Source organism: Mustela nigripes, chromosome 17, assembly GCF_022355385.1.
Source record: "Mustela nigripes isolate SB6536 chromosome 17, MUSNIG.SB6536, whole genome shotgun sequence".
NCBI classification, from domain to species: domain Eukaryota; kingdom Metazoa; phylum Chordata; class Mammalia; order Carnivora; family Mustelidae; genus Mustela; species Mustela nigripes.
The window spans coordinates 25,702,903-25,717,558 of NC_081573.1; the positions used below are offsets into that span (position 1 = coordinate 25,702,903).

Genomic DNA, 14,656 nt, shown 5'->3' on the forward strand with positions numbered 1-14,656 from the left:
GAATTCATCAGCTTGATCTCCTTCACACCTCCAGCCTGAGTTAGTTATCCACATCTGGTGCTTAGCTGTCTTGCTAGGATCTCTCTTCACCTCCCACCATGTTAAATTTCCTGTTTCCTGCATTCCATGTCTTTCTCATTCTCATTCTCTTATTTTCCTGGTGTTGATCTGCCAGTAGCTTCCTGAGAAAGCTTGCATGGGTGGTTTAGTGTTTGCATATCTGAAAATGTCTTTATGTTTCCCTGGTACTTGATTGGTAATTTGCATTCTGTTTGGACAAAATTTTCCTTCATAAACCTACTTTCACCAGTCTTCATTTTACTACCTCTGCCCCCCCAACTCTTACTGTGGTTTACGTAAAATATTAATGTTCAAACTGAAGACATTGAAGACATTGCTCCATTGTTTTCCAGTTTCCTGTGATGATGTTGATTAGATTGAGGCCTTGAGGTCCTCTCTTCTGTGACCTTTTTTATTCTTTGAAAACTCAAAATCTGCTCTGGATTTTCTTGAATTTTAATGATGGTTTTTTTCTTCATTTTTTGGGAACTCCTATTGGATGTGAGATCTTTAACTTTCTTATCTTTTCTATTACTCATCTTTTTTTTTTTTTTTTACTATGGTTTTCATGAAGGCTTCCTTAGCTCTATTAATCCCCTGTGAGTTTATTTTTTTCAAAGAACTTAATTTCTCTTTCATAAAAGTAACTGCTTATTCTTTTTATGCTATCTTGCTCTTGTTTCATAAATGTAATATGTCATTTTTATGAGAAAGATACTAATAGGTATTTTTTCCTTTTCTTTAAGCTGCTTTAATCTATTTGTTATATATTTTTTCTCTTTTATATTAAAGTGGTCTGTTAGATAACTGGTAATTTTTGTTTGTTCGTATTTAATGGTGAGGAACAGAAATGCTAATTGGCAGCTCTGTGCATCAGGAAGAGGGTTTATTGACTGAGTTTCAACGGCATGGTTGGCTGGGCTATTTGAGGAACCTCTCTTATATCAGTAACTTCAGGTCTTTTGAGGCTTGTCAAATTTCTCAGAGAGGACTCCTTAAGTCCCTTGCCTTTAGAAGGAAGGATGGGCTGCCACCTTCCTGGGAACTAAGCAAGTGGGGAGAAGGGGAGGAAGTGCCCTGTCAACTGCATTCAGCATCCCAGATGTATGCATCCACCTGAACAGTTGTTTTCAGTAGAGTACATACTCAACTGTGCTGAGGGTCACTTGGGCAGGGAATGACTATTTTATTTTATGTTCTTAGGAAAATAAGCCTCCAGTATTTTCCTGGGATGGGGGAAGGGATCTGGGACCTGATGGCTTCATAAACTTCCTTTAATCAGCCCTCATTTTACTACCTCTGCCCCCCACAATTCTTACTGTGGCTTAAATGAAATATTAATATTCAGAGTGATTTGTTAAAATTAAAGGAAATTAAGGGAAAACTTGCTTTGTGAAAGTTTTTTTTTTTCTTGTTTATTTCCTTGCTTTGAGTTCTCTCTGACTTCCTCTTTCCTTTTCTGTTTTTGTAATCTTAGAACAGAATGACCCTGGGACATGTGTTTGTAAGCAGGGAGACTACACATTTTGGTTTGCCTGGGACAATCCCATTTTATGCCTAATTATCAATTGTGCTGTCTTTTAGCCTCAGAAGTGGGTCCTGTTTGGACAATAAAAAGTATAGTTGCCATACTTAAAAGCCACAGAACTTGGAGATTAGAGTTTCATTTGGTTGTGCCTGTTTTTATTGTAAAACAGTTCTGACTCAGTTACTGGTTTACTCGTCAGTACTACGAACCATAAAATAGTGAACATTTTTGAAGAGTTTAGTGGTTTTGTAGATGAAAACTTTAGACTTTCAGTTTAATTTACATTGGGGCATTTTTCAGATGATGTGACAGATTCTCTCATTAGGCAGTTATAGTTACCCTGTTGAAAAGAATTTGAGAATAATCCCTGATACTTCTCAACAGTATGTTGAGAAACTGAAGTATCAGGGATTATTCTCAAAAGAATAATACATACAGAAAGAGAAGAGAAACATACAGTTTCAGCAACATACTGAAACAAATCTACCAGAGACAACTTGACAAGTGGTAGGAGATGACTAATTCCTCTGTTTGTTACACAGTATATTTTAGGTCTTCTAGTGCTATGTAGTGATTCAGTAACATTTGTTGAATTGAGTTGATCTCTGATAACAAGCAGCTGGCATAGGGATATTTTCTTGTTTGATAGAAGTTGGTATTCACTTTTTTTTGGCAATTGACTTATTAATATTCCAAATAAAAGTATTAAAACCTCAAAATGATGCCTTAAAGTAAATGCTACCTAGGGCCACATACCACTGTAGTTTAGTTGTAAGTAGCATCAGTTCCTTATAGACTAGGGTTCTAGAGAGTAAAGCAAAATACATATACAGAAGAAAAGAGTATCTTGATACCTGACTTGCTTCTCCCTCCCACCTGCCCCAGTCCTGGGTAAAAAATCTCTAATACCTCACGGGTTGTTGAAACAATTAAATGATATTTATGTAAAAGTGCTCTGTAAACTGTAGATACTCTATAGATGTTATTTTAATTTAATATCCACTGACATTTCTTCTGTGTCCTTTTTGAAAACAACTTGCTGTTTCTATCACTTTTTAGACCCACCTAAATGAAAAAAAGAAAAAATTACTCAACACCTTATATTTAAAGTAGAATATCATAGAGAGTCTGGAATATCCAAGAGTATGCCTTTTTATTTTTCCACATAGAAAGCCTACTTTTTTTTTAATTTTTAAAAAATTTTTTAATTTTTATAAACATATAATATATTTTTATCCCCAGGGGTACAGGTCTTTGAATTGCCAGGTTTACACACTTCACAGCACTCACCATAGCACATACCCTCCCCAATGTCCATAACCCCACCCCGCTTCTCTCAACCCCCCTCCCATGGAAAGAACCTAGATGTCCATCAACAGATGAATGGATAAAGAAGATGTGGTATATATATACACAATGGAATACTATGCAGCCATCAAAAGAAATGAAATCTTGCCATTTACGACAACGTGGATGGAACTAGAGGGTATCATGCTTAGCGAAATAAGTCAATCGGAGAAAGACAACTATCATATGATCTCCCTGATATGAGGAAAAGAATAAATGAAAGCCTACTTTTTAATATAAGGATTTTAGATATCATTTATAAAATCACTTATGTAAGATTATTTTATAGCTGATTTATATTAGAACAATATATATTAGATATAAAGAATGTAATAGTAAGTATAGAGTGGTTCCTCAAAGTAAACTAAAGATTATACTTGTTCTGTCTATAGATTCTCCTTACCTTCATATTTATTCACGAAGGAGATGCCTATTTCCAGTTACTATTCTCAACAAAGGACTATTTACTCATATTTAGAGAGCCTCTTTTGAAAATATATTGGAAGGATATAAAAACAGATTCAGCTGATTGATAAAAGAAATGTTGATAGACAGTAGAACTTAACTAAGTCTGTTGTTGAAAGTAAAATGTCAGATACAAGGAAAGTGTTTTTATATAATTATTAAACTTAAGAAAATTACAGAATTCTTATCAGGTAGATGCAGTCATATTTATAATTGATGTAGGATTCAGACTTTGTTAAAAACATAAGAGCATTTCTGAAATACATGTTTGTGTGAATGGGCTAGCAAAATGCATACTTTACCAATTTCCTATATAAGCAGTATTTACAGTTCCGAATAATATGGTGTCCCCAAAATAGAAAAGTCACTAATCTAGACATAGTAAACTCTCTTTAACTGAAGTTCTTATTTAATTAGAATTACGTCCTTTTAGTAATTAGATCCAGTTGTGTGTATTTACCACTTGGATACAATAGACATAGCATCTAATCTAAGCTCTACAACTATTGTCAAAGAATGTCAAAAGAGAGGGATTTGGGAATCATCTAATCCAGCTCTATCCTTTTATTAATGAAAAATTTAAGGTTCTAGATATTACCTTAATTTTTTATCTCCTCATAGTTTGTATTTACGATATAAATTCTAAGAACCAGCAGAGTAAAAAAATGCCTTAAATACTGATCTTATGAGAGAGGTATAGTGAGGACACATTGTCCCCTTTCGTTTCTTCTCTACTATCTCTAATTAAGAGGAATACTGCAATTGAATGATCAAACTAAGCTACATTAGGGAAAGTAGGACCTCTAATCATTGCTTTTCAATGCTAGCAAACCCTGTCACCAGTGCCCAAGACATACTTGCAAGTCATACAAAAATGTCTTTATGTCTTGTTACCACTTTTCTTTCTATACCCTGTTCCCATATTTTGTCTTCTTTCCCTGTTACCTACCTACTTCTTCCTAGCACACCCATGTACAAGCTGCCACCTGACCATCCACTGGCCTCCAGCCCTTAGCTATCTATATTGTCAATCAAAATTGCTGTTTCTCATTTCTACTTTGTTTAGCACTCCCATTATTAGAGTTTGGTAGTGATTAGATTGTGTGGCTAAATTTACATGAAAATTAATTTTGGAGTGGGCTGGGGGAATTATTGTTATGAACTTGTGACTAGATAATCTTCATGACTTTCTTTTCCTCTCTTGCCATCCTCAGGGATGCTCTGTGAGGGGACCATTAGACAAACCTGTGACCCAAATCCTGGCTGTATGTCTTGGCGAGCACCCACCACTAGATTCAGTAGTTAAAAAAGAAAAGGAAAGAAAAAAACAAGTGAGAGAAGTAGAGACAGTAAAATGTTGAGAAATAGTTATTTGACTAATAAATTATGAACTAATGGTGAGTTAGGTTTAGTCTTAATATCCCAGGTGTTCAGGAACGAGCACTTTACAAAATATCCTGTTCATTTGAGGGAATAATTATCAGTATTTAATAGATTATATTTTCTTATTTTTATATGAAAAATAGGCAATATTTATAAAATTTAGAGGACTCTCTTTTATACTGATGATTCTCTTTTGCCAGACATTAGTGAAAAACTTTGTTCTACAAAATGTATGATAAGCTTTGGGCAATTTAAGTTACAAGTAAAAATAGGCATTCAAAGTGAGATGTAAACTGATTGCTACCAATTAAATCAAAACAGCAGATCCTATTTAAAAATTATGGTTTAAATATATTTTATTTACTTTTTAAAAGTAGTGAGGTATAATTACATATAGAAAGTGGGTATATTTAAAATTTACAGTTTGATTAATTTTGATATGTGTGTAAAACATGAAACCATAATTTTAATCAAGGTATTAAACAGAAGCTTCACTTGTGAAACAAAAAATTCACTATAGGGCTTCGGCAAATTAGAACTGGTGGAAAAATCGGCGAATATGAAGATCAGTTGATAGAGATTATGCAGTCTGAAGAACAGAAAAACAAAATGACTAAAATTAATAGGGAAATGTAAGCAAAACAATCTGTGTGTAATTGAAAAGGACAGGGAGGTAGGAGCAGAAAAAATTTTTGAGAGAATAATGGATGAAAACTTACCAAATTTTGATGAAAAACATAAATCTACACATTTGTGGAGCACAGTGAATTCCCATGTAGGATAAGCACAGAGAAAGCCTTAGGTAGATAAGGTAATAAAAATCCTAAAAGATAAAAGAGAAAACTGAAAACAACAAGAGAAAAACAAGTAGAGTATCAATTAACATTTTGCTCAACATTTGGATTTTTCAAGTGTTTGGCTATTACAAATAAAGCTACTGTGAATACTCATGTACAAGTCTTGTATGGACCTGTACTTCTGTTTTTCTTTGATAAATAGGAGTGGATGGCTTGGTGAAAAGGTAGGTGTTGTATTAGTATTTTATATAATCAACTTTTAGATTACTTTTTGATACCACCTGGAAGTCTTTAATATTCAGTAGGCTTTTTTGAATTTTTGTCTAACTCGTGTTGGGCCTTTTGTCATCTTACTGTTTAGCTACTTTTCTGTCCCCCTTTTTGAGGAGTCCTAGTTAGTTCCTTTGAATTGTGTCATTAACTGTGTGGATACTTTGTTAGGTCAGAAGGCATATATCCTGTGTTTTATACTACTTGTGATACTTATAAGTTAAAAATCACACATCTCAATTTCTCTGATAATCAATATCATACATGAAATAGGATATATTTTCCCTCCCTTTATTAAATCAAAATGAAGTAATGCACGGTAATCTACCACATCGTCATCTCACTACCTGGTTACTTTAAGTGATTTCATTTTTTTACATTCTCTTTACCAAAACCCATTTTCAACTTTTTTTAAATTAACAGTCTTCCCTACCCGCCACCCTTCACCCCGCTTCTTATTTTTAGCAGTTTTAGGTTTACAGCACAATTGAGTGAAAAGTACCAAGAGTCCATGCAACTTCTTACCCTCCTTCCCCCAGTTTTCCCTTTTATTAACATGTTGCCTTAGTGTGGTACATTTGTCACAGTTAATGAACCAGTAGTAATATGTTGTCTAAACTGGAGTTCATAGCTTATATCAGGTTCACTTTGTGTTGTACATTCTGTGGGTTTTGATAAATGTATAATGATATGTATCTACTATTACAGGATGATATAGAATAGTTTCATTGCCCTAAAAATCCCATGTACTCCACTATTCGTTGCTCCCTACCCCTCCCCAAACCCCCAGCAATCACTGCTCTTTTACTGTCTCCATAGTTTTGCCTTTTCCAGAATGTTATGTAGTTGGAATTCTACAGGCTGTAGTTTTTTGACTTAGTAATATGCATTTAAGATTTTTCCTATTGTGTGTGTGTGTGGCTTAGTAGTTCATTTCTTATCACTGAATAACATTCCATTGTACAGATGTGCCATGGTTTATTTATCCATTTATGTATTGAAGGACAGCTTAGTTAATTCTAGGTTTTGTCGATTATGAATAAAGCCACTATAAACATTTTTGTGCAGGTGTTTGTGTGGACATAAGTTTTCAGCTCATTTGGGTAAATACCAGGGAGTACAGTTGCTGGACCACAAGAGCATGTTTAATTTTGTAAGAAACTATGAAACTGTCTTCCAGAGTGGCTACACCATTTGCATTCCCACCAGCAGTGAATGACAGTTTCTGTTGCTTCACACCCTCACCAACATTTGGTGTATGCGGTGTTTTGGATTTTGTCTATATTAATAGGTATGCAGTAGTATCACCTTGTTTTTGTATTCTCTTTTATAAATGTGTTGGCCACCTTTGTTTTTTTAATAACATATTTATTGAGACATAATTCACATACCATAAGATTCACCCCTTTAAAGAAGTATACAGTTCTGTGGTTTTTTTAAATATATTCATCGTTCATTCACCCATTAATTAAAACCCATTAATAACCATCCCCCCTCCCACAAGCACCTGGCAACCACTAATTTCTTACTTTCCCTCCCTCTGCTTTCCCTTTTATTAACCACTTGTATTTGTGTGGCACATTTGTTACATATTCAGCAGCTGATGGACGTCTGGGTTATTCCCACCTTTGGTTATTATGTATAATGCTTCTATAATCCTTCATCTACAAGTTCGTGCATAGGCATAGGTTTTCAGTTCTCTTGTGTTTTCAGTTCTCCAGGAGTAGATTTTCTGGATCGTATGGAAATTCTGTATTTAACATTTTGAGAAACTTAACAAACTATTTTCCAAAGTGGCTACACCATTTTAGTATTTCACTAACAGTGTAAGAGAGTTGTAATTTCTCTACATCCATATCAACACTTGTTACTATCTCTTGTTTTTATTTTGGCCATCCTTTTGTTTTAGTAGGTGCAAAGCCATACTTTCTTGTGGTTTTGATTACTTCACTAATTACTAATAACATTGAGCATCTTTTCATGTGTTTATTGACCATCTGTATATCTTCTGTATAGAACTATATTTTCAAATCCTTTGCCCATCTTTAACTGGGTTATTTGTCTTTTTCTTGTTAAGTTCTTTACATATTCTTGATACAAGTTCCTTCTCAAGTACATGATTTGCAAATATTTGCATCAGTTTTGTACACTTTCTTTTCACTTTTTTGATGGTGTTCTTTAAAGCACAAAAATTTTTAATTTTGATAAAGTCTAATTTATCTGCATTTTTCTTGTATCACTTGTGATTTAGGTATTATATCTAAGAAACCATCAAGGTCATGAGAATTTATTCTTACATTTTCTTCTAAGAGTTTTACAGTTTAGTTCTTATATTTAGGTCTGCAGTTTATTTTGACCTAATGTTTATATGAGGTATAAGATACAGAGCTACAACTTCTTTCTTTTGCTTGTGGATATCTAGTTGTCCCATGTACCACTTATTAAAGACTTTTCTTATTATATGGAATGGTGTTGTCACCACTGTTGAAAATTCAATTGACTGTAAATGCAGGGGTTTATTTCTGGACTCCCAGCTCTGTTTCATTGATCTGTATTTCTGACCTAACACCAGTACCCTGTAATTTTTAGCTTTGTAGAAGGTTTTGAAATCAGGAAGTCTGAATCCTCCAGATTGATTATTCTTTTTCAAAATTGTTAGCCATTCTGGGACCTTCCTATTTTTATATGAATTTTAGAATCAGCTTGTCACTTTCTGCCAAAAAAGGCAAGCAGGATTTGGGTAGGGATTATTTTGAATCTCTTTTTAAGGATCATTTTAAGGACTATTGCTATAGTTATAATAGTAATTCTTCCTATCCATGAACATAGGAGCCTTTCTGTTTATTTAGGTCTTCGTTAATTTATTTCAACAATGTTTTGTGGTGTTTTTTTCATTTTATTTTTTTGTTTGAATTCAGTGAATTAACATATAGGGTATTACTAATTTCAGAAGTAGAATTCAGTGATTCATCAGTTGTATTTAACACCCAGTGCTCATTACATCATGTGCCCTCCTCACCCAGTTAGCCCATCCTCCCACCCCACCCTCCAGCAACCCCCAGTTTGTTTCCTGTGATTGAGAGTCTTTTATGTTTAGTTTCCCTCCCTGATTTCATCTTGTTTTATTTTTCTCTCATTTCCGCTATGCTCCTCTGTTTTGTTTTTTAAAGTGGTTTTTGAATATATAAGTCTTACAGTCCTTTTGCTAACTTATTCTTAAATGTTTTATTCTTTTTTATACTACTGGAAATTGTTGTGGTTTTTTTTTTTTCATTTCTTTTTTGAATTGTTCATAGCTTGTATAAAGAAATAAAATTGCTTTTTGTATATTGGTCTTGTATCCTGTAAACTTTCAGAACTTGTTTATTAGTTTTTTTAGTGGATTCCTTAGTCTTTCCCATGTACAAGATCATGTAATATCCAAATAGAGATATGTTTGCTTCTTTCCAGTTTTAACACTTGGATACTTTTTTTTTTCCCTACTTGCCCTGGCTAGCACCTCCAGTATGATGTTGAATAGAAATGGCAAGATCTGTTCAGATTTTCTATTACTTCTTGATAGAAATTACTTTCAATAGTTTGAATCTTTCTAGGAATTTTTCCATTTCATTTAGGTTACTGCATTTCTTTGCATACAGTTGTTCATAGTATACTCATGTATTTATTATTTCTATAGAGTTGATAGTAATGTTGCCTGAGTCACTACTGATTTTAGCAATTTGTATGCCCTTCCTGCTTTCCTTAGTCAGTGTGGCTAAATGTTTGTCAATTTTGTTTTATTGAACTCTTCAAAGGACCAAGTTGTTTTTCTTTTTAAATTTTTTTATTAACATATAATGTATTATTTGTTTCAGGGGTAGAAGTCTATGGTTCATCAGTCTTACACAGTTCACATCACTCACCATAGCACACACCCTCCCCCAGTGTCCTATCACCCAGCCACCCTATCCCTCCCAGCCCCCTCTACTCCAGTAACCCTCAGTTTGTTTCCTGAGATTGAGTATCTTATGGTTTGTCTCCCTCTCTGGTTTCATCTTGTTTCATTTTTCCCTCCCTTCCCCTTTAATCCTCTGTCTTGTTTCTCAAATACTTCATATCAGTGAGATCATATGATAGTTGTCTTTCTCTGATGGACTTATTTCACTTAGCATAATACCTTCTAGTTCCATCCACATCATTGCAAATGGCAAGATTTCATTTTTTTGATGGCTGCCTATTATTCCATTGTACATAAATACCATATATTCTTTATCCATTCATCTGTTGATGGACATCTAGGCACTTTCCATAGTTTTGCTATTGTGGACATTGCTGCCAAAAACATTGGGATGCATGTGCCCCTTCCAGTCACTAAATTTATATCTTTGGGGTAAATACCCCAAATCCATTTGCTGGGTCATAGGGTAGCTCATTTTCAACTTTTTGAGGAACCTCCATACTGTTTTCCAGAATGGCTGCACCAGTTTGCATTCCCACCAACAGTGTAGGAGGGTTCCCCTTTCTCTACGTCCTCGCTGATATCTGTCATTTCCTGACTTGTTAATTTTAGCCATTCTGACTGGTGTGAGGTGGTATCTCATCGTGGTTTTGATTTGTATTTCCCTAATGCCTAGTGATGTTGTGTACTTTTTCATGTGTCCGTTGGCCATTTGGATGTTGTCTTTGCAGAAATGCCTGTTCATGTCTTATGCCCATTTCTTGACTGGATTATTTGTTCTTTGGGTGTTGAGTTTGGTAAGTTCTTTACAGATTTTGGATACTAGCCCTTTATATGATATGTCATTTGCAAATATCTTCTCCCATTCTTTCCCTTGTCTTTTGGTTTTGTTGACTGTTTCCCTTACTGTGCAAAAGCTTTTTTATCTTGATGAAGTCCCAGTACTTCATTTTGCTCTACTTCGCTTGCCTTTGGCGATGTTTCTAAGAAGTTGCTGCAGCTGAGGTTGAAGAGGCCTATATTCTCCTCAAGGATGGATTCCTGTCTCACACTGAGGTCTTTCATCTATTTTGAGTCTGTTTTTGTGTGTGGTGTCGGGAAATGGTCCAGTTTCGTTCTTCTGCATTTGGCTGTCCAGTTTTCCCAACACCATTTGTTGAAGAGACTGTCTTTTTTCCATTAGACATTCTTCCCTGCTTTGTTGAAGTGTAGTTGACCATAGAGTTGAGGGTCCATTTCTGGGCTCTCTGTTTTGTTCCATTGATCTATATGTCTATTTTTGTGCAAGTACCATACTGTCTTGATGATTACAGCTTTGTAGTAGAACGTTAAGTCCAGCATTGTGATGCCACCGACTTTGGTTTTCCTTTTCAGCATTCCTCTGGCTATTCGGGGTCTTTTCTGGTTCCTTAAAAATTTTAGTATTATTTGTTCCATTTATTTGAAAAATGTTAATGGTATTTTGATAGGCATTGCATTAAATGTGTAGTTTGCTCAAGGTAGCATAGACATTTTCACAGTATTTATTCTTCCAATCCATGAGCATGGAATGTTTTTCCATTTCTTTATGTCTTACTCAATTTCTTTCATGAGTATTCTATACTTCTCTGAATATAGATTCTTTGCCTCTTTGGTTAGATTTATTCCTAGGTATCTTATGGTTTTGGGTGCAGTTGTAAATAGGACCAGCTCCTTAATTTCTCTTTCTTCTGTCTTGCTGTTAATATATAGAAATGCAACTGATTTCTGAGCATTGATTTTATATCCTGACACTTTACTGAATTCCTCTATGAGTTCTAGCTGTTTTGGAGTAGAGTCTCTTGGGTTTTCCATACAAAATATCATATCATCTGCAGAAAGTGACAGTTTGACTTATTCTTTGCTGATTCAGAGGCCTTTTGTTGTTGTCCAGTTGCCAAGGCTGGGACTTCTAGTACTGTGTTGAATAGTAGTGGTAATAGTGGACATCTCTGCTGTGTTCCTGACCTTAGGGGAAAAGTTCTCAGGCTTTCCCCGTTGAGAATGATATTCACTGTGGGTTTTTCTTAGATGGCTTTGATGGTATTGAGGTATGTACCCTCTACTCCTACACTGTGAAGAGTTTTAATCAAGAAAGTATGCTGTACTTTGTCAGATGTTCTTTCTGCATCTATTGAGAGTATCATATGGTTCTTGTTCTTTCTTTTATTGAGGTTTTGCATCACACTGATTGATTTGTGGATGTTGAGCCAGCCTTGCAGCCCAGGAATAAATCCCACTTGGTTGTGGTGAATAATCCTTTTAATGTACTGTTGGATCCCATTGGCTAGTATTTTGGTGAGCATGTTTGCATCTGTGTTCATCAAGGACATTGGTCTGTAATCCTCCTTTTTGATGGAGGTCTTTGTCTAGTTTTGGGATTAAGGTAATGCTGGCCTCGTAAAATGAGCTTGGAAGTTTTCCTTCCATTTTTACTTTTTGGAACAGTTTCTGAAGAATAGGTATGAATTCTTTTTGAAATGTTTGGTAGAATTCCCCTGGGAAGCTGTCTGGCCCTGGGCTCTTGTTTGTTGGGAGATTTTCAATCTCTTTAGTGGTTATGGGTCTGTTCAGGTTTTCTGTTTCTTCCTGGTTCCGTTTTGGTAGAGTCTATGTCTCTAGGAATGCATCCACTTCTTCCAGATTGTCAAATTTGCTGGCGTATACTTGCTCATAATGTGTTCTTTTAATTGCTTGTATTTCTTTGGTGTTGGTTGTGGTCTCTTCTCTTTCATTCATGATTTTATTAATTTGGGTCCTTTTTCTTTTATTTTTGATAAATTTGGCCAGGGGTTTATCAATTTTATTAATAAGTCTTTCAAAGAACCAACCCCTAGTTTTGTTGATCTGTTCTGCTATTCCTTTGGTTTCTGTTTCATTGATTTCTGCTCTGATCTTTATGATTTCTCTTCTTCTGCTAGGTTTAGGCTTTCTTTGCTGTTCTGTCTCCAGCTCCTTTAGGTGTAGGGTTAGGTTGTGTACTTGAGACCTTTCTTGTTTCTTGAGAAAGGCTTGTATCACTATATACTTTCCTCTCAAGACCGCTTTTGCTCTATCCCAAAGTTTTTGAACAGTTGTGTTTTCATTTTCATTTGTTTCCATGAATTTTTTTCAGTTCTTCTTTAATTTTCTGGTCGACCCATTCATTCTTTGGTACGATGCTCTTTAGCCTTGAAGTGTTTGCATTCTTTCCAACTTTCCTCTTGTGATTGAGTTCGAGTTTCAAAGCATTGTGGTCTGAAAAATATGCAGTGAGTGATTGCAGTCTTTTGTTACCGGTTGAGACCTGATTTGTGGTTTTTAGTTCCAGCAAAATACACAATGCCATCTTCACCATTTTTAAATGTACAGTTCAGTAGTGTTAGGTATATTCACATTACTTGTGCACCTAATCTCTAGAACTTTATCATCTTGAAAAAACAAAACTCAGTACTCATTAAACAGCAATTCCACATTTCTCACTAAGCCACTAGCCGCTACCATTCTTTCTGTTTCTGTAACTTTGAGTAATCTGTATACCTTATTAAGTGGAATCATAGAGAATTGTCTGTTTGCAGCTGGTTTATTTTGCTTTGCATAATGTCTTCAAGATTCATCCATACTGTTGCATTAGTTTTTTGAACATATGCACAATACCTGATTTTAAATCTCTGTGTAAGAAGTCCAAATATCTGGGCTTCTTCAGGGTATTTTTGGAGATTTTTAAAAGGCTCCCATGATTATCTTATTCTCCAGTTTTTCCCTTTTAGATTTTCTGATCAGCCACTTGTTAGCCCCAACTGGTATCACTCCCTGAGGTAGCTGTAATGTTAAACAATTGCTCCTGGTTGCCTTTTTTTTTTTTTTTTTTTTTAGATTTTTCTTATTTGTCAGAGAGAGAGCCCAAGCAGAGGGAGAAGCAAGCAGGCCCCCCGCTGAGCAGGGAGCCCGATGTGGGGACCCTAGGATCATCTCCTGAGCTGAAGGCAGACTGAGCCACCCAGGCATCCCTACTCCTGGTTGTTCTTGACAAATGCCTCAGAGATAGGCTGTTCACATAGAGTGTTCTCTGAGTCAGATCAAATAAAGATTAAATGCTGACCATGTAGCTCTTCCAAGGAATGCCCAGTTCAGGATAGTGATAGTTGTTTGGGGAAAGGGCTTTTGGGGAGTTCTAGTCTTTCTGCACCCCTACAGTTTTTGCTAGGCTCCTGGTTTTCACAGCTATTGCGGAATTCGTTTTTCATTGCTCTTAGGGAGAAGCAGATCTTCATACTTTCTCATGCTGCCATTCTAGTAGAAGTGCTTCTTCATTTAGTTTTAATTCTGTGCTTAAATGATTTCGTTGCTTCTTATCCTTTTATTATGATTAATGTTTAGATGGAATACATTTTCAGGTTACTTTTTTCAAGGATTTGTGTGTATGTTATGTTTTGAGGCTTTTTGTATTTGCTAACATGTATTTATGGTCTGCACCACAGTAATCTTCGTGTGTTTTATAAGTAAAAGTTTTTGAAAATCTATCCATATATTTACAGATACATACGTGACAAACAAATGTTTGTGATAAGATATCACAGACTAGATGATTTAAAAAAAAAAACAAACAAATTATTTTCTTATAGCTCTGGACTCTGGAAGTCCAAGATCAAGGGGTTGGCAGGATTGATTTCTCTTGAGGCCTCTCTGTCTTTGGCTTGCAGACTGCTGCCTTTTCATTGTGTCCTCACGTGTTTTTTTCCTCCGTGCCTGTGCATCCCTCGTCTGTCTGTCTTTCTGTCAGTTTCTCTCTTCTTATAAAGGGTACCAGTCATAATGGATTAGGGCCCCACCCTTATGACCTCATTTTAATTCTAACTACCTCCTTAAAGA

General features: G+C 35.4%; 1 protein-coding gene across 1 annotated transcript in view; it reads left to right on the plus strand.

Annotated features, from left to right (window-relative positions):
* Nucleotides 1-14,656, plus strand: part of LONP2 (lon peptidase 2, peroxisomal) — a 112,934-nt gene that overhangs the window by 43,020 nt on the left and 55,258 nt on the right. The window lies entirely within an intron of this gene.